The sequence below is a fragment of the Perognathus longimembris genome, chromosome 8 (genome assembly GCF_023159225.1).
Source record: "Perognathus longimembris pacificus isolate PPM17 chromosome 8, ASM2315922v1, whole genome shotgun sequence".
Lineage (NCBI taxonomy): Eukaryota > Metazoa > Chordata > Mammalia > Rodentia > Heteromyidae > Perognathus > Perognathus longimembris.
This window is the reverse complement of record NC_063168.1, coordinates 72,614,725-72,636,820: the sequence shown is the minus strand read 5'-3', so window position 1 is coordinate 72,636,820 and position 22,096 is coordinate 72,614,725.

The window sequence follows — 22,096 nt, the reverse complement described above, 5'->3', positions numbered from 1 at the left end:
AAGCATAGCAAAAGAAAGGATGAAGAAATGGGTTTGAACCTTTAATCGTTAGAGTCTTATGTGTCCAGGAAAACACAATCCCTGGCATGTGCGTTTTCAGAAAGTTTTCACAGATTTCTTTGCTGGTTGATCTTGTTGTTTTTGCTGGTGCCTGCCAGTCCTGGGGCTTGAACTCGGGGGGGCCTGAGCTCTGTCCCTGAGGTTCTTTTGCTCAGGGCTAGCACTCCACCACTTGAGCAACAGCACTACTTCTAGCTTTTTCTGTTTATGTGGTTTCTGAGGAATCGAACCCAGGGCTGCATGAATGCTAGGCAAGCACTCTACCGCTAAGCCATATACCCAGCCCTTGAGAAATCTTGAGTTGGCCCACCACCTGTGGCTCATGCCTGTAATCCTAGCTACTCAGGTAGCTGAGATCTGAGGATGGAAGTTTGAAGCCAGCTCCAGCAGAAAAGTCCCCATATGATTTTTGTCTCCAGTTAACCACCCAAACACCCAAAGTAGCACTGTGGCTCAAGTGGTAGAGCCCTAGTCTGAGCTCAAGCATAGCAACTGACCCTCCCCCCCCCAAAAAAAAAGAGAAAAAAAAATATTGACTTAGATTAAAAAAAAAAAAACCCCTCAGGAAAGCCAGAGGTTCAAGTCTATATAGCTAGCTACTCAGGAGGCTGAGATCTGAGGATCATGGTTTGAAACCAATCTGGGCAGGAAAGTCCAAGAGACTCATCTTCAGTCAACCACCAGGAAGCCAGAATTGGAGCTTTGGCTTAAAGTGGTAGAGCACTAGCCTAGAGCACAAAAGCTCAAAGACAGTGCCCAGGCCCAGAGTTCAAGCTCCAGGACTGGCCAAAAAGGAAGGGAAAAAAAACAAGTAAAATTAATTTTAAATTTTGAGTAGACCCTGTAACAATCTCCAATATCTCCACAGGATCAATTTTTTAACATTTCCATTATCCTAAAAAGATACACTGTACCCACATTGACAGTCACTCCATTCCCCTTTGGGTTCCTTGGCAACCTCTGATCTTTCTCCTGTAGGTACCCCCACCCCCACCCCATGTGTATATGAATGTATGGGTTGGTCCTGGGACTTGTACTCAGCCTAGGTGTTGTCCCTTAGCTTTTATACTCAACGCTGGCACTCTACCACATGTGACACCGCTCCATTTCTAATTGCTGGTTAATTGGAAATAATCTCTTGGACTTTTCTGCCTGAGTAGTTGAACTGGGATCCTCAGATCTTAGGCTACTGAGTAGCTAGAATTACAGGTATGAACCCCTAGCACTCAAGTTGCTTTTTTTATAATATAATTTTCAGCTTTATTTTTATACCTTCTTGCCCTACATATAATATCAAACACTAAGACAAACGTGTTTTCTTTGTACAGGGCTGGGATCATCCTTGTTCAATTAAGATTATAATGCACAGCACCAGAGTTTTAAGCATGTAACCACAATAGGTCATTTTGAGCAACCTAGTAGAGTAAAAAATTCTGGAACGAACAAAATTTCTATCATAACTGTCTTCAAAGCCTATCCAAATTCTCCCTCTGTCTGTTCTCTGAGGACACAGCTGGCTGGTCATTGCCATAGGGAGTCAGTGTGCCTTGGTGGAAAGACAAGACCCCAGTTCTGCTCTTCTCTGCTCCCACTGCTGTACAAAGCCAACCCTCCCTGCTCTGTTTTAATCCATTTTCCTGGTCTTCTGTCCCTCACAAGTCATGTAACCGGCACAACTGGCCATGTCACACCACTACTCAAAATCCTTCCATTTCCCCACACATAGCCAAATTAAAGAAAACAAAACACATCTGGACATTCTTGCTGGCTTCAGACCTTTTCACACTTTCCCCCTTCTTCCTTTCCTAGCCCCAGGGTTTGGTGCTGACACCTGCCTCCTGCTGCTCTCTCCAAATCTACCACTGCTTACCGCTTGAAAACCACGAGATCCACTTCCTTTGTGCCCTTGAGTGTGTTCTTCCAGCTACTTGGCTGGATGCCATGGTACATACCTATAGTTCCAGCTGCTCAGGAGGCTGAGGCAGAAAGATCACTTGAGCCCTGGAGTCCTGGAACAGCCTGGGTAGCAAGGCCCTGTCTCAAAACACCCTCCCTCTTCATACCCAAGAAGCCCATGTTTCCTTCTGTGCCACCCAGGATGTTTTTAACGACTGAATTCTCCCCATGTACAACCTCAGGGCACTGCCTCTCCCCTAGGATTTACAGCTGTATTCCTCAAACTAACACTTGGGGGTTCTCTTACTTTAAAAGATAATCTTTTTAGCAATTGCTATATCCATCACTGATTCTCTGTGCGGCTTGGTTTCAGTGCTGAGCATGTGTTTGCGGTCTTAGTTCACCAGTGTCACAAGCCACTTTTTTTTTTTTTTGCCACTCCTGGGGCTTGAACTCAGGGCCTGAGCAATATCCCTGGTTTCCTTTTGCTCAAGGCTAGCACTCTACCACTTGAGCCACAGCGCCACTTCTGGCTTCTTTCTTTCTTTTTATCTTAATGTGCTGAGGAATGGAACCCAGGTCTTCATGCATACTAGGCAGGCTTTCTATCACTAAGTCACATTCCCAGCCCACCAGCCACTATTTTTATTGTCTTGGCTCAGGGATGAAGAGAGGGGTTGGTAGGAAGTAGTATCTCAAGGTCAAGTGTGAGTCCAGTGAAGGTCAGCTGGTGCCATGCCCCACTGTGTGAAAGAAGTTTGTTTTCAGTTGACCAAACAGGACAGGTGAAGAAGAATTATGAGCACTTGCAAATATGCGGCTAGATAGAGCACTAGAACTCCCGCCATTTTGTAGAGAGGCAACTGGCTTGCAGCAAAACACTGCAAATTCTTATACAGAATTAGCCTGAATGATACTGGTTTAAAGTTTCTCTTGGGAAAAAAAATAAGCTCTGCTTCAAATGAATGCTTGTATTTTTTTTGGTTTAGAATAATTAAAAAAAAAACTTTTAAGCATCAGCTCTGTAGTGAAACTTGTATTTGTGTATTTTGTGTGCACATGCTAGTGACCGAATCGAGAGCATCACAGGAATTGAACTCAGGCTCTGTGCTGAACACTACCCTCTGATGTTGTTCCTGGATCTTTAAGTGACATGTTGCAAACAAGTCTTACTGAGGGCATAGGAATTTATCTTTAATTCTAACAACTTGAAGCAAGATTGAGAGTTCAAAGCCAGCCTGGGCAACACAAAAAGACCCTTTCTTTATTTCTTTTCTTTTGATTGATATTTTTACTAGTATACCCTAGTTGTACAGAGTGGGAAGGGGGGTTTATGGAAACATCCCACACACACACTCATATACATATATACAGTGTGTCCAGACCAGTCGCGCCCACTCTGCCTCACCTCCTCTCCTTCTGAAAACAGTTTCAGAGGTTGGAGGTATATGTGGCTCAGTTGGTAGCGCACCAGCCCCTGAACAAAGTGTCAGGTACCAAATTTGAGTCCCAGTCTCAAAACAAAAAAAGAGAAAGAAAAAGAAAAGAAAGAACCAACCCTTTGCCTGGTGCTGGTGGCTCTGCCTGCAATCCTACCTACTCAGCAGGTTAAGATCTGAGGATTGGGGGTTGAAGCCAGCCCAGGCAATAAAGCCAGTGAAACTCTTATCTCCAATGAGCTACCAAAAAAGCTGTAAGTGGAGCTGCGGCTCAAGTGGTAGAGTGCTAGCCTTGAGAGAGAGAAAACAGCTCATAGACAGTGCCCAGTCCTTGAGTTTAAGCCCCGGGACTGGCGCACGTGTGTGCACATACACACATACATACAAAAACCACTTCAATAGGTATCACTCTTTTTTTTTGCCAGTCCTGGGGCTTGAACTCAGAGCCTGAGCACTGTCCCTGGCTTCTTTTTGCTCAAGGCTTAGCACTCTACCACTTGAGGCACAGCGCCACTTCTAGCTTTTTCTATATATGTGGTGCTGAGGAATTGAACCCATGGCTTCATGTGTACGAGGCGAGCACTTTACCACTAGGCCATATTCTCAGCCCAAGAATGGCACTCTCAATTGCAAAAAAGACTCAAATGTGTGTGTGGTTTTTAAAAAAAATTCGTACAGATCTCTATTTTATGGTTTCATTCTGTGTCAGAGTTGCAAAGAACAATCAGATTGTGATCAGCTTAAAAGTCAAAAGTCAAGCACTCTTGCCACTATATTCCCAGCCCCAAAAGTCAAAAGTCAAATGAGAATGTGCAGAAGGACAGGGCAACCTACCTCACAGAATCCCCAGGAAGACCCCGGACCGGCTCTGGCACCCTGCAGGGATGAGGGAGATAGGCAGTTTGGGGGACGCTTGCCATGTCAGATGGTATCACTGCCCTGGGCGAACCCCGAGACACCCACGTTTAAATCTAGAGTCCTTCGGGCTGTTGACACGGCCCTTCCACGCCGCCGGGCTTCAGCCGATCTTGCTGGCTTTATCTCAGCCTGCTTTCTTTTGTGCCTCAGGGGCTTTGCACATGCCGTACTCTGTCCAGTATGCTCTGACCCCTAGTTTTCCATGGCTGGCTACTTCACCCCATTCAGATCGCAGCTGCTGTGTCACTCCCTCAGAGATGCCCCCACAGCCCCAGAGCAGCCCCGCCCTGCCCCAGAAGCCTCGGCCACGGCCACATCTGTGGCTTCCATGGCCTTCTTTACTGATGGAAATGACCTTCATCTTGACACTTCTATATTCACGAGCGTGTGTGTGTGTGTGTGTGTGTGTGTGTGCGTGCTGGTTTGGGGGCTTGAGTTTAGACCTCACACCTCTCCCTTGGCTTTTTGCTTGAGGCTGGCACTTTACTATTTGAGCGATTTCTCCACTCTGGCTTTTTGCTGGTTAATTGGAAGGAAGACTTTCACAGACTTTTCTGCCCTGCCTGGTGTGAGCCCCAACACCTGGTGACACTTGACGTTCTAATGTTCTTATCCTTTTATTCCTCTATAAATAAATAAAGCCCTGGCTACTATACTACGGAGCTGTCTGGTTGCTGTGTATGCAAGGCTCACAGCAGAACACACAGAAATACTCGTTAAATGGATGACAAGACGCCAGGTGCCCGGGGCTCAGTCCTGTAATCCTAGCTGCTTACCAGTCTGGAGGATCACAGTTTGACACCAGCCCAGGCAGGGAAGTCCATGAGACTCATCTCCATTTAACCACCAAAAAGCTGGAAGTGGTAGAGTGCTAGCTTTAAATACAAAAGCTCAGAGACAGTATCCAGGCCCTGAGTTCAAGACTTAATCCTTAAAAGAATGACAGAGGAAGAAGTGGCCTTGCTCCTTACCTGTCAGACTGCTGCCCCTCTGTTCGCTGTACTTGAATTTCCTGGAGTCCTGAAATGCCTGGGAATGGCCGCAGCCTTCTGGGCCCAGGACCCACGCACCTACATTTCCCTAAATCGTCACTTGAAGTTGCTCAGAACTTACAGAGGGACATTCCATCCATACCTTCAAGTTCCTGCAAGTGCCGAGCCTACTTGGAAGGTGGCGGTTGGGAGAAGTGATGCTGGAGGCCAGTCTGGAGGCCCCATGTCAACAGAAGCAGCTGAGCATGGTCGTGTGCACCTGTCCTCCAAAATATAGCCGGAAGCCTCAATAAGGGATCACGGTCCAGGCTGGTGTGAGATCTTATCTGAAAAATAACCAAAGTACCAGGTGCTGGTGATTCATGCCTGTCATCCTGGCTACTTAGGAGGCTGAGATCTGAGAATCATGGCTTGAAGATAGCCAAGGCACGAAGGTTCATGAAATTCTTATCACTAACCAAGAAAAGTCAGAAGTAGAGGTATGGCTCAAGTGGTAGAGCACCATCCTTGAGTGAGAACGGTAAAAAAGATAATAAATTCTAGTCTTAGCAGTGGCCCAAAAGAAAAAAAAATAGCCAAAGCAAAAATGACTAGAAACATGGCTCAATTGGAAGAGCACCTGTATAAAGAGTGTAAAGCTCTGTGTTCAAACTCCAATACTGCTGAAACAAAACAAAACAAAGCATGAACAACTAGACTAGTCTTCTACTGCTGTGTAGCAAGGACAGGAACTTTGAGGCTTTATTGGTAGAGCACCTGCCCAGGATGCCGAAGGCCCTGGGTTCAATGGCTAGAACCACAAAAGCAAAGGAAGTAAATAATACAGGACTCTAGGCATTCACACAGAGAGAGACTGAAGGATATTCTTAAGAGAGGAGCACAAAGGTACAATGACCATGTGCCTTGGATCATATAATATTTATCGAAATGAACTCCAGGAAATGAAGACAAAAGGGTTTTTCTTTTTGTTTTCATCTCTTTTTGTCTTATTTGTTCATTTATCTGTCTTTGGGCGGGTAAGGGGTCACAGAAATGGAGGGACCAAGGGTGAACAACAAATGCCACAGTGGTACTCACTAGACTCTGTGTTGAAAAGCTTGTGAGTGGAGATGGAAGGGGAGAACTGGGAGACAGTGGGGTGAGGGGTGACACTGTACAAAAAGAAATGTACTCATGGGCTGGGAATATGGCCTAATGGTAGAGTGCTTGCCTCGTATACATGAAGCTCTGGGTTCGATTCCTCAGCACCACATATATAGAAAAGGCCAGAAGTGGCGCTGTGGCTCAAGTGGTAGAGTGCTAGCCTTGAGCAAAAAGAAGCCAGGGACAGTGCTCAGGCCCCGAGTTCAAACTTCAGTACTGGAAAAAAAAAAGAAATGTACTCATTACCTGACTTGTGTAACTATAACCCCTCTGTATATCACCTTTATAGTAACAATAAAAAATTAATTAACAAATAGGTAAACAAGTCAGAAAAAAATGAGTGATGAGGGAAACTGCTTCCTAATACCCATAAGAGGTACATAGGGAATGAGTTCTAGGCCAGCCTGGACTACATAGTGAGACCAATCAAGCAAACAGAGAAAGGATCAGTGCAGGCCAATTACAGAGTAAACAGTACACACGGGCCCCAAGGTGACTTCTGTGCTTGAATGCCTTTCCCAGCCTCCACCTTCCTGAGGAGTTTTTGGGCTGACAATACCACAAGCTAATGCAGCCCTTCAGGGCGCACTATCCCTAATCCCAGGGGTCTCTGCACCACCGGTTAACTGTGCTGCTCAGAACTGAGGAAATGGATAACAAAACTCACAAATTGTTTTCTGTGCCAGTCCTGGGGCTTGAACTCAGGGCCTTCTCACTATTCCTGAGGTTCTTTTGCTCAAGGCTAGTACTCTATCACTCGAGCCACAGTACTACCTCTGGCTTCCCCTGAGTAGCTTATTGGGGATAAGAGTCTCATGGACTTTCCTGCCTGGGCTGGCTTTGAACCGGGATCCTCAGATCTCAGCCTTCTGAGTAACTAGGATTACAGGCTTGAGCCACCAGTGCCTGGCTCGAATGATGTGTGAGGCCTGGGTTCAATCCCCAGTACTAGCAAAATAAAAAGATAGGGCGGGAGAAAAAGATAAAATGCACAAAACAAATGGATATTTGACCTTATAGGAGCATTCATTATGACCAGGTTGTGATAAAAAGAAGGAGGAAGAGGAAAAAAGGAAGGGACAAAGGAACAAAGGAAGGAAAAAAAGAAAGAAAAGACAATTGATTTCAGGAGAGCGTAGCTTACTTCATTGATGACTTAGCTAGAGCCTCCTGAGTTCTAGGACTGGCTGCTCCATAGAAGCGGAGAAAACATTTACAATAAAAAACAAAAGTAAACAAAATGATGAGTGTGGGACATGCAAAGGCCCCGTGCCATCACACAGGACCCTGGACAAAGGGGCCCAGAGCCAGGTTAGCACTCTACCATTACTGTTGCTGTAAGGAGAGGCGAGAGTCAGGGACCTGCCAGATACACTGGCTCACGCCTGTAATCCTAGCTACTCGGCAGGCTGAGATCTGAGGATCGTAGATTGAAGCCAGCCCAAGGAGAAAAGGCCCTGGAACTCCATCCTTAACTAACCAGCCAAAAGGCTCAAGTGATAGAACACCAGCAATAAACAAGAAAACTGAGCGTGTGAGGCCCTGAGTTCAAGCCCTAGAATGGGCCAAAACTTAATAAACGAGATAGATAGAGGTTTGGAGCAAATATTCACAAACGGTGTACCTGTGGAAGGACTAACATTCAGGACATAAAAGAAGTCCTGGCTGGCACGGTGGAGCGTGCCTGCAAGCATTTGGGAGGCCGCAAGCAGGCTAGCCCGGGCAAGACTTTGCCTCAAGGAAAGAAAGAAAAAGAACTCCTAGAACTCAATAAAGAGAAAGCAAACAATCCAATAAACCATATACTCGTGTATTCATAAGCAGTAAACACCGGGAAACGTCCTCTGCCCATTAGTCATCAGGAAAATACAAACTGCCAGGGCACATGCGTGCACGGCCAGTGCTCCGCTCAGGTGGGAGGGAATTGGAGGCGGGGCGTGGTGCGTGCGGAAAATTCCATCTGCTTGGTGACAAAATGTGGTGACCGTGCAGATGGGTAGAGGTCGCCGGGCCGTGACATCCAGGGGGTCCTTTGCTTGCAGGCGGCGAGGTCACCTCCAGAGGACCCCGGGGGAAATCATGGTGAAAGGGCTAACACTCCTCTGTCCTGTTACATGACGATCATGGGATGCCGCAGTTCTCTTTGTTCTCAGCTGTTTGCATGGTGGGATCAAACCCAGGGCCTTGGCTAGGTGAAGTGACACATACCTGTTGTGCTAACGCTCAGTGGGCCAGCCAGGCCTAGGTAGTGAGACTATATAAAAACCAGACAAACAAATACTTAATAACTAATTAAAAACAACAACAATAATAACAGGGCCATAGGAAAACTGTCTTGCAGCTGTAATCCCAGATACTCAGGAGGTTGAGCTCTGAGAATTGCAGTTTAAAGCCAGCCTGAAGAAGACAGATACCAACAGATTGTCATTTCCAATTAACCAACAAAAAGCCAGCAGTGGAGGTATGGCTCAAGCAGTAGAGCACCAGCTTGCAAGAATGCAAGGCCTTGGGGCTAGGAATATGGCTTAGTGGTGAGAGTGCTTGCCTTGCATACATGAAGCCCTGGGTTCGATTCCTCAGCACCCCATAAACAGAAAAAGCCAGAGCTGGCACTGTGGCTCAAGTGGCAGAGTGCTAGCCTTGAGCAAAAGAAAGCCAGGGACAGGGACAGTGCGCAGGCCCTGAGTCCAAGCCCCAGGAATGGTGAAAAAAAAGAAAAAGAACGCAAGGCCTTGAGTTCAAACCCAGCCTCCCCCCCACCCTCGCCCGCCTCTCTCTCACACACAGAGCCTCATGCATACCAGACAAGCATTCTACCACTGAGCTAAACCCCAGCCTCAAGAAGTCATTGTTCTAGATGAGGCTCCTACACTGGGCCTCAAAAAACCAGGCTAGCTGGGTACTGGTGACTCATGCCTGTAATCCTAGCTACTCAGGAGGCTGAGATCTGAGGATTGTGGTTCAAAGACAGCCTGGGCAGGAAAGTCTGTGAAACTCTTACCTTCAATTAACCACCAGAAAACGGGAAGTGGTGCTGTGGCTCAAAGTAGTAGAGCACTAGCCTTGAGCAAAATAGCTCAGGGTCAATGCCTAGGTCCTGAGTTCAAGCCCACAACTGACAATTTTTTTTTTTGCCAGTCCTGCCTGGGCCTTGGACTCAGGGCCTGAGCACTGTCCCTGGCTTCTTTTTGCTCAAGACTAGAGCTCTACCACTTGAGCCACAGTGCCACTGGTCATTTTTTGTATATGTGGTGCTGGGGAATTGAACCCAGGGCTTCATGTATGCAAGGCAAGCACTCTTTGCGGCTAGGCCATATCCCCAGCCGCCTGACAAAATTTTTTAAAAGACCAGGATTAAAATGAAAATGGGACTGGGAATGTAGCTTGGTGGTAGAGTGCTCACCTAGCATGCATGAAGCCCTGGGTTCAATTCCTCAGTACCATATACATAGAAAAAGCCAGAAGCGGTGCTGTGGCTCAAAGTAGTAGAGTGCTCTACGTTTGAGCAAAAGAAGCTCAGGGATAGTGCCCAGGCCCTGAGTTCAAGCTGCAGGACTAGCAAAACATATTGGAAACCGTGTATACTGGTAATAGAAGTAGGAAATTGAAAGGGAATACCAAAATTGAGAGACACAGGGTAAAAAAAGACAACTACAAAAGCAATACTTGCAAAACTGTTTGGTGTAAGTGAACTGAACACCTCAGGGGGGGGGAAGGGAAAGTGGGAGGAGGGAAGGGGGGAAGGGACAAGGTAACAAACAGTACAAGAAATGTATCCAATGCCTAACGTATGAAACTGTAACCTCTCTGTACATCAGTTTGATAATAAAAATTTGAAAAACAAAAACAAAACCTTATTTTGAAATATGAGCCTAGCGAAGCCAGAGGAAAAGGCATGTGGGGGGCAGGAAGAGCTCACATGTTCCCCATTATAGATTTGAAAATAAAAACAACTAGGAACTTTAAACTCAGTCTGGGGGCATGGTTTAAGTGATAAAGGGTTTGCCTAGCATGCACAAAACCTGAAGTTCAATCACCAGTGTGCCAGGGTCTTCAAACTAGATAATGATCTCACTGTTTTTTAAATAACTTTATTTGGCTTGTTTATTTTGTCAGTACTGGGTATTGAACTCAAGACCTTGAACATACGAAGCCAATATTCTAGCATGAAAGTTTGCTCCTCTCAAAGTTGGCTCCACTTCTTGAGCCACACTTCTACTTCTGGCTTTTTGATGGGTAATTATAGATAAGAGTTCCATAGACTTAGGCTTTGAACTGGGGAGCCTCAGAACTCAGCCTCTTGAGTAGCTAGGACAATAAGCATGAGCCATCAGAGACTGGCAAGCTTTGTCCCCTGACAGGAGTGACCTATTTACTGCCTCTCCTAGCTGGCGAGTCCCTCCTCTTGCTGAGAGCTTAGTCCCCACTGCCTCAGACGGTACTGGCCTGGATTCCTCTGCAGGGGAGAAGGAAAGAGGGGTCAGGGGTGGGGGAGGTCTCGCTCTCTGGCCTGGTTCCTCCCAGGTCCAGCCAGGGAGAGCCTGCCTCCAGCCGACCTCTGGGGGACTTGCTGCCCTTCTGCTGAAGAGCACCAGGCCACACGGGCTGCAAGGTGCCAAGGGGAGGAAGCCCCGCCAGGCTGCCGGGTTTCAGGCCTGGCCGGGGAGGCAGAGGCTCGCGGCCACCGCCAGCCAGGCCAGAGGGCGGGGAGGGCGGCCGGTTGTGGTGAGGCGGTGGATTGTGGCGCTCAGCATTTCAGAGGCGGAGCAGTTTCAGGTGATGACGAGCTGCGGGTGTGGCCGCGAGAGTGGGCAGCTGGAAGGACAGAGAGAAGGTCTTCGGGGAGAGCGCCCGGGCAGGGCTGTCCTTGGGGACACGGAAACACCCATTCTGATGTACCCAAGCCACATCCTGGGGTCTGCACAGAGCGAGGGGGGATGACTGGGCAGCCCCGTTGGTTCGCGTCCTTCTTGCTGCTTCCTGGCTGCAGTGCGTGCTACAGCAGCCGGCCGGCCTCCGCAGCGTGGTCCATCCCTAACACTGTCCTCACGTGCCCACGTCTGCGCCTGCCCCTCTGTAGCGGGGCCCAGGGCTCGCGGATGGCAGGAGCCTCGGGGGGCAGGCGCTTCCAGGCAGGCGTGGAGGTGTCGTGGTTTGGTGCAGAGGTGAGAGGAGCCAGGTGGGCCCGCTCCCCACAATGGCGCAGGAGAGGGCCGTGGCAGGAGCTGGAGGCAGGTGGACCATGCAGGAGTCTGACCCATCCCGGAAGGCGGATGCCGTCAGTGTGGTGGTGTATTGGTTTGCCTTATCGTTTTGGGTTGCTTTAGAGTCTTGGTTTATTTGGATGGCTTCCTTCTACCAGCAGGTTCCGCAGGCCTGCTGGGAGCAGAACTCCTAGAACGGTCCTGCTTGCCGCTCAGTGGGGCTTTGGAGGTCACACAGCTGTTATTTCTAACATCTGCACACACGCATTCTTCAAAGCTATACGCTGCATCCCAACTTCTGGTTTGCATAGGCCCCTTTACAAAATGGATACAAGTGAACAGCGATGGCTCACTGGGGGGTTGATACATTGCAGCACACATTTATGAGGGGCCCATTCTGCTAAGCACCAACATTGAGAGAGAGAAGTTCACCCACATTGGCATATTGATGGCAACTCGAATGGTTCTAAAAGGGATCCCAGACTGGAGGTCCTAAATTCAATCCCTAGTACTAACCAACCAACCTAAATAAGTAAGCTCTCAGACAAACCTCCTCCTCCTCCTCCTCCTCCTCCTCTTCCTCCTCCTCCTCCTCCTCCTCCTCCTCCTCCTCCTCCTCCTCCTCCTCCTCCTCCTCCTCCTCCTCCTCCTCCTCCTCCTCCCTTTTTTGCCAGTCCTGGGGTTTGGACTCAAGGCCTGAGCACTGTCCCTGGCTTCTTTTTACTCAAGGCTAGCACTCAAGTGGTAACTTGAGTCTCAGTGCTGAAGAATCGAACTCAGGGCTTCATGCATGCTAGGCAAGCACTCTACTGCTAAGCCACATTCTCAGCTCCTCCTCCTCCTCCTCCTCCTCCTCTTCTTCTTCTTCTTCTTCTTCTTCTTCTTCTTCTTCTTCTTCTTCTTCTTCTTCTTCTTCTTCTTCTTCTCTTCCTCCTCCTCCTCTTCTTCTTCTTCTTCTCCTTCCTCTTCCTCTTCTTCTCCTTCCTCTTCCTCCTCCTCCTCTTCCTCCTCCTCCTCCTCTTCCTCCTCTTCTTCTTCTTCCTCCTCCTCCTCTTCTTCTCCTTCCTCTTCCTCTTCTTCTCCTTCCTCTTCCTCCTCCTCCTCCTCTTCTTCTTCTTCTTCTTCCTCCTCCTCCTCCTCCTCCTCCTCCTCTTCTTCTCCTTCCTCTTCCTCTTCCTCTCCTTCCTCTTCCTCCTCTTCCTCCTCCTCCTCCGCTTCTTCCTCCTCCTCCTCCTCTTCCTCCTCCTCCTCCTCTTCCTCCTCCTCTTCCTCCTCCTCCTCCTTCTTTCTCCTCCTTTTCATCTTCCTTCTTCTGTGCTAGTATTTGAACTCAGGACCTACCACTTGAGGCACACCTCCAGCCCTTTTTGCTTTAGTTATTTTTCAGATAAGGACTCACACAGATAAGGTCTGTTTCCTCCAGGCAGCCTTGAACTTCAGTCCTTCCTATCTCTGCCTCCAGAGTAGCTGGGATTACAGGTGTGCACCATGAAGCCTGGCCAGAAACCTCTTTAAGAGAATGGTGAGGGCCTCGTGTGTCCCTCCCAGCCGCCAGCAGCGCCGCCCTCCCTGGGGGCAGGGGCCAGGGGGCAGGGCCTCTCGGCTGGCAGGAGGTTCTCAGCGGAGTAAAAGGACAGGGTGACAGGACCTGCCACACCCTTGGCATCTGCCCACAAATTTCCTCCGCTGAGCTGTGGCCAAGCACCGGGCTCCTTCCATCTCCTGGGTGGAAGGACCCACAGCAGCAGCCTTTCCCGGGGACGCGTTCCAAGTGGGACGTGGGGCAGGCACCCGGGCATGAGGACAGTACAAGGACAGAAGCGGGCCGAGCTGATTGGCATCAGAGCTGCCTGCGGGCAGGGAAGGGCCTGGAGCTGGGCTGGGGGTTCCCCAGCAAGGCCCCACCTCTGCTGCCACCCCCGAGAGTGGCTCTCTCCTCGGAATGCTGGCTGCTGTGTTGTGATCAAAACAGTTGTGAAGTACTTGGAGGATGTGACATTCCTGACCTCTAAAGTTCAGAACCTTAGTTCTAGTTAGAATCATTTGCCAGCTGTTGGCAAAATAATTGCAGATCACTAGGACAAGGAGCGAAACACAGGGATCAAATGATTATTTTACATGTTTGTTACATTCTTACATAAGATGCTTATTAAAATCACGAGAATTCACTCTTACGCTTTAGTTTATTTATGTTCTTTGGTGTCATAAATACATAGCTGGTGCCAGTGGCTCACTCCTGCAATCCCAGTTACTCGGGAGGCTGAGATCTGAGGACCATGGTTCAAAACCAGCCTGGGCAGGAAAGTCCATGAGACTCTCATCTCCAATTAACCACAAAAAAGTCAGAAATGGAGCTGTGGCTCAAGTGGTAGGCTACTAACCTGAGGCACAAAGCTTGTGGACAGTGCCCAGACTCTGAATTCAAGCCCAAGGACACACACACACACACACACACACACACACACACACATACACACACACACACACTATGTGGATTGAAGTGGCCTGTAACTTGTTATACAACCTAGGCTGGTCACAATCTTCCTTGGCCTTTCCCTTCCTTTCTTTCCCCTCCTCTTCCCTCCTCCTTCCCTTCCCTTCCCTTCCCTTCCTTTCCCACCCCTGTCCTTCGCTTCTCTTCCCACCTTTCTCTTTCTTCCTTTATGGTAGTACTAGGATTTGAACTCAGGACCTCACACTTGCTAGGCTCTACCACTTGAGTCATACCCCTAGTCCTGACCTTATACTTTATTGATGGCATCCTTTTAAATATCTAAGTGTTTATTTTCCTTTTACTGTTTGTGAGTTTGGGTGTCCTATCAAAGAATCACTTTTATTTTATTTTTGGCAGTCCTGGGGCTTGAACTCTGGACCTGGGCGTTGTCCCTGAGCTTCTTTTACTCAGAGCTAGTGTTCTACTACTTAAGCTATTGCACCACTTCTGGCTTTTTTAATTTGATTATGTGGTACTGAGGAATTTAACCCAGGGCCTTGAGCATGCTAGGCAAACATTCTACTACTAAGCCACATTCCCAGCCCCACTTTCTTAATTTAAGGCCTCAAATGATTAATCCAAATATTTTTTGCTAATAGGGTTTTAACAAAAAATCATTTCCACTCATATTTCGAGCTAAGCTTTCTTTGGAGTTCAGTTTGTGGAGGCTCACGAGGTTTCCTATGACTCAGTTTCCCCAGAGAATTGAGGAACAAGGTCCTCTACTGAGGAGGGAGAGGGGAGGAGAAAGAAAAAGACCAGGGAGGGAGGGCAGGAGAGAAGGTGTACTTAGGGATTATACCGAAGACTAGACCTGAGTTCCAAGCCACAGACTTAAAGAGAAATCATTACAAAACTTTCCTCCAGACCAAGCCCCATGGCCCACGCCTGTAATCCTAGCTACTCAGGAGGTTGATATCTGAGGATTGTGGTTCAAAGCCAGCCCAGGCAGTAAAGTCCATGAAACTCTTATCTCCAATTAACCACCAGAAAATGGGAAATGCTGTGTGGCTCAAGTGGCAGAGCATTAACCTTGGCCTGAAGAGCTCAGGGAGAGTACCCAGGCCCAGAGTTCAAGCCTTCTGACCAGAAAAGAAAAAAAAAATTCTTTTCGGGCTGGGGATATGGCCTAGTGGCAAGAGTGCTTGCCTTGTATACATGAGGCCCTGGGTTCGATTTCCCCAGCACCACATATACAGAAAACGGCCAGAAGGGGCGCTGTGGCTCAAGTGGCAGAGTGCTAGCCTTGAGCAAAAAGAAGCCAGGGACAGTGCTCAGACTCTGAGTTCAAGGCCCAGGACTGGCCAAAAAAATTATAATAATAATAATAAAATTCTTTTCTTCCGGCTTGATGCCAACTGCCAAGGTTGGCATGAAGGAAGCCAAGAGATGGGTTTTTCTAGGGTTGGATATTTGCCCATGCAATAAAGCAAAAACAAATTCAGGTAAGACAACTGAGAGAAGCATGGAGCATAAGTAACGAAGTAAAGGTTGGGGAGGAGACAGACAGATGACCGGGGAAGGAACATAGCTCTGTGTTCTTCCGGAGTAGAAAGATAATAGTACTGGGGCAGTAAAATAGAAACTGGAGATTCTATAATTGGAGAAAAAATGAAAATAAAATGTTCTGCTTGCCCCAGAAGCCCTCCCCACACATACAGAAAAAGAGAGCAGTTTCATGGTTGAATGAGTGTTAAACCAGACGGTCATGCAAACGATATGCTAATGAATGGCAGACAGACCCGGTGCCTGGTTAGGTAGCCTACCAGATGAACTCTTATCACACGTTTTCAAGGTAAGTGTGATTTTTACTCATGAAGAAGGACTTGGTCATTTTAATGTTTTACACGTTTTCATAGCTCATCTGTAGGTAATTGGGGCAGCCAGCGGGGTCAGTGAGTTTGCCTTCATTGGAAGGAAAGTTCTGGTCCTCCATGAAAACAAGTGGCTGGAAGCAACAGGAACCTGTCTTCTTCGATGTTTACATTTCACACAGGAGGCTCCTGAGTCCTGGAGAAAAACATGGCTGCCTGCACTGTCGGCTAGAGACCTGTTTTTCTTTTTTCTTTTCTTTAAGATTTACAAGAAACAGAAACAAGATGTTTTTTACTTCATTGTTGTTTTTGTTCCTTTCTTTTGTTTGGTCATTTATCTGTCTTTGGGAGAGTAAGGGGGGCACAGAAATAGAGAACCAAAGGGTGAACAAATGCAGCAGGGATACTCACTAGACACTTTGTGGAAAATGGACGATACAACTTGTGGATGGGGATGGAAGGGAAAAACCGAGAAAGAGCAAGGGAAGGGGTGACATTGTCCAAAAAGAAATGTACTCTTGGGCTGGGAATATAGCCTAGTGGTAAAGTACTCGCCTTGTATACATGAAGCCCTGGGTTCGATTCCTCAGCACCACATATATAGAAAAAGCCAGAAGTGGTGCTGTGAGTCAAGTGGCAGAGTGCTAGCCTTCAGCAAAAAGAAGCCAGGGACAGTGCTCAGGCCCTGAGTCCAAGGCCCAGGACTGGCAAAAAAACAAAACCAGACAAAAAAAGAAATGCACTCTTTAATCTAACTTATGTAACTGTAACTCTTCTGTACATCACCTTTATAGTAACAATACAAAATTAAAAGCAAAACAAAGATATGTATCTCACAGAGACAGTGGCAGAGTGTACAAACACATTTCTGCCTACAAGTACCCCAAGAAAAGGGCCAGGTCTCACCAGGAGCTGGTGGCTCCCACTTTTATAATCCTAGCTACTATGGGAGGCTGAGATTGGGAGGACTGAGGTTCAAGGCCAGCCCAGGCAGATGGGTCACCCCCAGGTATTTGCCCAGAAGGAAATGAGACCTTATCTCAAAACCAGAAACTAAACCGGGCCGGAGGCATGGTTCCACAGTAACAACACCTGCCTAGCAAGCGCAAGGCTCTGAGACACGAGCTAGACAGCTGGAGTTCAAGTTCCAGGGCTGCTCTATTCAGAAGCTGCCACCTCCTGGAACTCTGTTCCTCATCTGCAAAGAGAGGCTTTGGGCCCTTCCTGAATTCTTTTTTTTTTCTTCAAATTTTTATTATCAAACTGATGTACAGAGAGGTTACACTTTCATACGTTAGGCATTGGATACTTCTTGTACTGTTTGTTACCTCATCCCTCATACCCCCCTCCCTCCTCCCCCTTTCCCTCCCCCCCCCGGAGGTGTTCAGTTCACTTACACCAAACAGTTTTGCAAGTATTGCTTTTGTAGTTGTTTGTCTTTTTTTACCCTGTGTCTCTCAAGTTTGGTATTCCCTTTCAATTTCCTGCATCCAATACCTTCCTGAATTCTTATCCCTCCTTTTCTTGCAGCTTTCCCAACCTGTCCGGTGTTTCCCACTTATCCCCTCATGAGTTCCAGCCCTTCACTCTTCTGTTCGCCACACCTGCTTTGCTTTACTGCCGTCTGAAAATTCTCAATTACTACGGCATATTTTACCATGTGTTGCTTATACAGTACTAAGAAGAGAAATGTGCTCAATGAGGGGTTGAAGAGAGGAGCTTGTATGCCTTTGGGCAAATCATGAAGATCCTCTGGCCTTATTTTCTTCAACAAGTACAACAAAAATGTCCAACTACACACCAGCTGCTCGTGCTTGTAACCCTGGCTACGCAGGAAGCTGAGATCTGTACGTGTCAACTTAAAACCAGAGCAGGCAAACAAAACTAGGGGACTCATCTCCAATTTGCCAGCCAAAAAAACCCAAAAAAAACCTAGATGTAGAAATATGGCAAAAGTGGTAGAGTGTCGGCATTGAGCAAAAGAGCCAAATGAGAGCAAGAGGCCCTGAGCTGAAGCCCCAGTTCTGGTGCACCTGCCCACAGTGGTAAGCATAATGATGGCTGACCTACAACTTATACGGATTTTTACTGAAAGAGAAAACTTCAGTTCCTAGGAGGGGAAAAAAGAGTGCTTTTTCTAGGCACGACTGAAGTATGTTAGGAACATCTTCCCAGCACATCTAGAAAGCAGGCAAGTGAGAAGCGAGGGGACTCAGGCTCAGGGGATCTTTCTAGAAGTACTGTTCTCTCTTGTCTTTGGAACAGGCCTGAGAAGCAGGCCAGAAATTGTGTTCTTTATTGGGGTGGGAAACCTGAACCGCCACACGATTAAGCAGCTTATCCGATGGTCCGATTCCAAGCGCTAATCTGTTTCTGCCCCTCGGGATGGACTCTCCCCCTCCCCCTGTGCTGCTTGTCTAGAAAACCTTCCCTGCATTCTTCCCAGCCAAACCTGGAAAAATCCATCCGCCCAGTGGCCGGCAATGACACCTGTGTTGTGGGAAGCATGTTCTCTGAGGGCTGCTTAGATGAGGAAATAATGAAGCCCACACATGTGCCATCTGGGAGTAGCCAGAAAACAACACACCCACCAGGCCAGCCTCGTCCTTCTGGTTCTCAAACCTGAAGGGACTGTTCCATCTTGCAAGGGCTACACATGGCTCGGCGCACCATCAGAGCCAGCTGCAGAAACATTTGGGGGACTATCTCACCCAAGCCAAATTCATCACAGAGCGTGAGATGGTCCAGTGTGGATGGGATTTGCTTCCCAGGAAGAGACAGGGTTCGTTATGTCCTGGGCTCTGAACTTTCCATAACCTGGAGAATAGTTTTATGGTACTTTGGTGTATCTCACTTTATTTTGACAACACTGGGAATTGTGTGTGTGTTTAATGTGTGTCAGTGTTGGGACTTGAGCTTAGGGCCTCATGCTCCACTTTAGCTTTTGCACTCAAAACTGCCATTTTACCATTTGAGCCACATCTCCACTTCCGGCATTTTGCTGGTTAATTGGAGATAAGAGTCTTTCACATTTGTCTGCCTTGGCTGGCTTTGAACTTAATCCTCAGTTCTCAGCCTCCTGGGTAGTTAGGTTTATAGACAGGAGCTACCAGGTGCCTGGCTTGGAAATTGACTTCAGGACCTCACACTGGCTAGGCTAGCCCTCTCTTACTTGGGCTATGCCTCTATTAACTAAAATGGCAATTGGCACCAGGAACCAGCTCATATCCAGCTATCAGCAAAGGTGTGCTATTATTACTCTGGTACTATGAAAGTTTGTATTTTGGTTTTGGTGCCAGTACTGGGGCTTGAGTTCAGGGCCTAGGTGCTGTCTCTTAGCTTCCCCCCACACCTCCCAAAGCTGGTACTCTACCATTTGAGCCACAGTTCCACTTCCAGCATTTTGCTGGTTAATTGGAGACAAGAGTCTCTGGGGTTTGTCTGCCTAGGCTGGCTTTGATCCTCCAATGTCAGCCTCTTGAGTAGCTAGGATAATAGGCTGTATGAGCCACTGGTGTCTGGCTGCTTCTGGGAGTATTTTCAAAGCTGTAACCACCGCACATAAAACTTCTAATCTTTCAGCAGTAAATTTCAGAGACTCTGGGAATGTGTGTGGTGGGAATGGAAAATGTCTTGTTTAATGCTGCATCAGGTAACATACGGAAGACAAGCACCTTGCCATAGAAGGCTAAGCTATATTCTCCTGAACACAAGGAGAGCAGGCTCTACAACTTTCAGTCGATTTCTTCCTGTTTCTGTGTTAGAATCTGATCTCACTTACAGAGGCTATGAGAGGAAATTCTATGTCAGCACATATGTAACTGCCCTTGAGAACTGCAAATCAGAAACAGTTGAATAAAATACTTATTTTGTCTCTGTCTCTGCTATTCAGCCAGGTGTCTATATTTGACTTTGAAATCTGATTCAAGTTCTGGGCTCTGACAAATTGCTGATGGTACTGAAGAATCCTTCACTGATAAGATACATTTGAAGCCTGGGTGTGGTGAGTTTGGAGGCTGAGGCTGCAGGATTCTGAGTTCCAGGACTGCCTAGGCTACAAAAACGAGACCCTGTCTCAAAAAACCAAAACAGACAAAAGGCACATTTGATTATTTTAACCCCTCAAAATAATCAACAACAAATAAAACCAAATTAATTATGACTATATTAATAACAAAACAGATAGTTTGGCACTTCTACAAAAGGCGAAATATAAACTTAAAACCCCGCCGGGAATGTACATACATATCTTTTCCTCTCCAAGCATGCAGAAGCATATATCCATACACAAGTTTGTGCAGCCTCATTCACAGTTGCAATGACGACGAATGGACATAAAATTTTCTTTTTGGAGCTGGGTGCTGGTGGCTTATACCTATAACCCTAGCTACTCAGGATGAGATCTGGCAATCAAGGTTCAAAGCCAACCCAAGCAGGAAAGTCCGTGAGACTCTCATCTCTTATCAACTACAAAAAAGCTGGAAGTGGAGCTCTGGCTCACATGGAAGAGTGCCAGCCTTGAGCAAAAATGCTCATAGGGGCTGGGAATATGGCCTAGAGGTAAAGAGCTTGCCTCGTATACATGAAGCCCTGGGTTTGATTCCCCAGCACCACATATATAGGAAACAGCCAGAAGTGGCGCTGTGGCTCAAGTGGTAGAGTGCTAGCCTTGAGCAGAAAGAAGCCAGGGACAGTGCTCAGGCCCTGAGTCCAAGCCCCAGGACTGCCAATAAATAAATAAATAAATAAATAAATAAATAAATAAATAAATAAATAAATGTGCTCATAGACAGCACCTAGGCCTGAATTCAAGCCCCATTACTGACACACAAAAAAAGAGGTAAAAAAAAATTTTTTTTGCCAGTCCTGGGGCTTGGACTCAGGACCTTAGCACTGTCCCTGGCTTCTTTTTGCTCAAGGCTAGCACTCTACCAAAGAGGTCAAATTTTTTATGTGAATTACATGCTAATAAAATTATTTTTAAAAAGTGATTAACAGCAACAGAATGCCACACTTTATATTTAATATGCAATCTCAGGCAAAAGGTCCATGCCTGTGTATGTAAATAAAGACAGACTGAATGTGACAATGGTGACTCTCAGACTGTAGGATTACAAGCTGTTTGTACTTTCTTCTTTATATTTCTCTGTTCCCCACATCCTTTATAATAAGTATAGAATTACCTTTATAAGGAAAGAACTAAGTTATATGAGAAAAGCCAAGCTACCTCTACAAGTAGCAGATAGCATCCATTAGAAGCTTAGATATTTACCAAGGAATTTAATACGTGAAAGACCAGAATGAATTTAGATATTTTTTTAATTTAATTTATTTATTAATTGAACACAAACTTTTTTTTTTTTTTTTTGGCCAGTCCTGGGGCTTGGACTCAGGGCCTGAGCACTGTCCCTGGCTTCTTCCCGCTCAAGGCTAGCACTCTGCCACTTGAGTCACAGCGCCACTTCTGGCCATTTTCTATATATGTGGTGCTGGGGAAATCGAACCCAGGGCCTCATGTAAACGGGGCAAGCACTCTTGCCACTAGGCCATATCCCCAGCTCCATTTTATTTATTTATTATTATTTTTTTTTTGGTCAGTCCTGGGCCTTGGACTCAGGGCCTGAGCACTGTCCCTGGCTTCTTCTTGCTCAAGGCTAGCACTCTGCCACTTGAGCCACAGCGCCACTTCTGGCCGTTTTTTTTTTTCTGTATAGAACACAAACTTTTTGACAAGGTGTTGTGCAAAAAGGGTACAGTTACATAGTAGGGCAGTGTTTACATTTCTTGTGATATCTTATGCCCTGTTTTTCTATCCCTTCTCTAGGTCAGGTAGACATATATACAATATACAATGTATCGGGCTGGGAATATGGCCTAGTGGCAAAAGTGCTTGCCTCCTATACATGAAGCCCTGGGTTCGATTCCTCAGCACCACATATATAGAAAATGGCCGGAGGTGGCGCTGTGGCTCAAGTGGCAGAGTGCTATCCTTGAGCAAAAAGCCAGGGACAGTGCTCAGGCCCTGAGTTCAAGGCCCAGGACAGGCCAAAAAAAAAAATATATATATATATATACAATGTATCAAGAACATATACAGTAGCCACGTGGCCATGCCCAAGAAAGTGTGCCTAGGGCT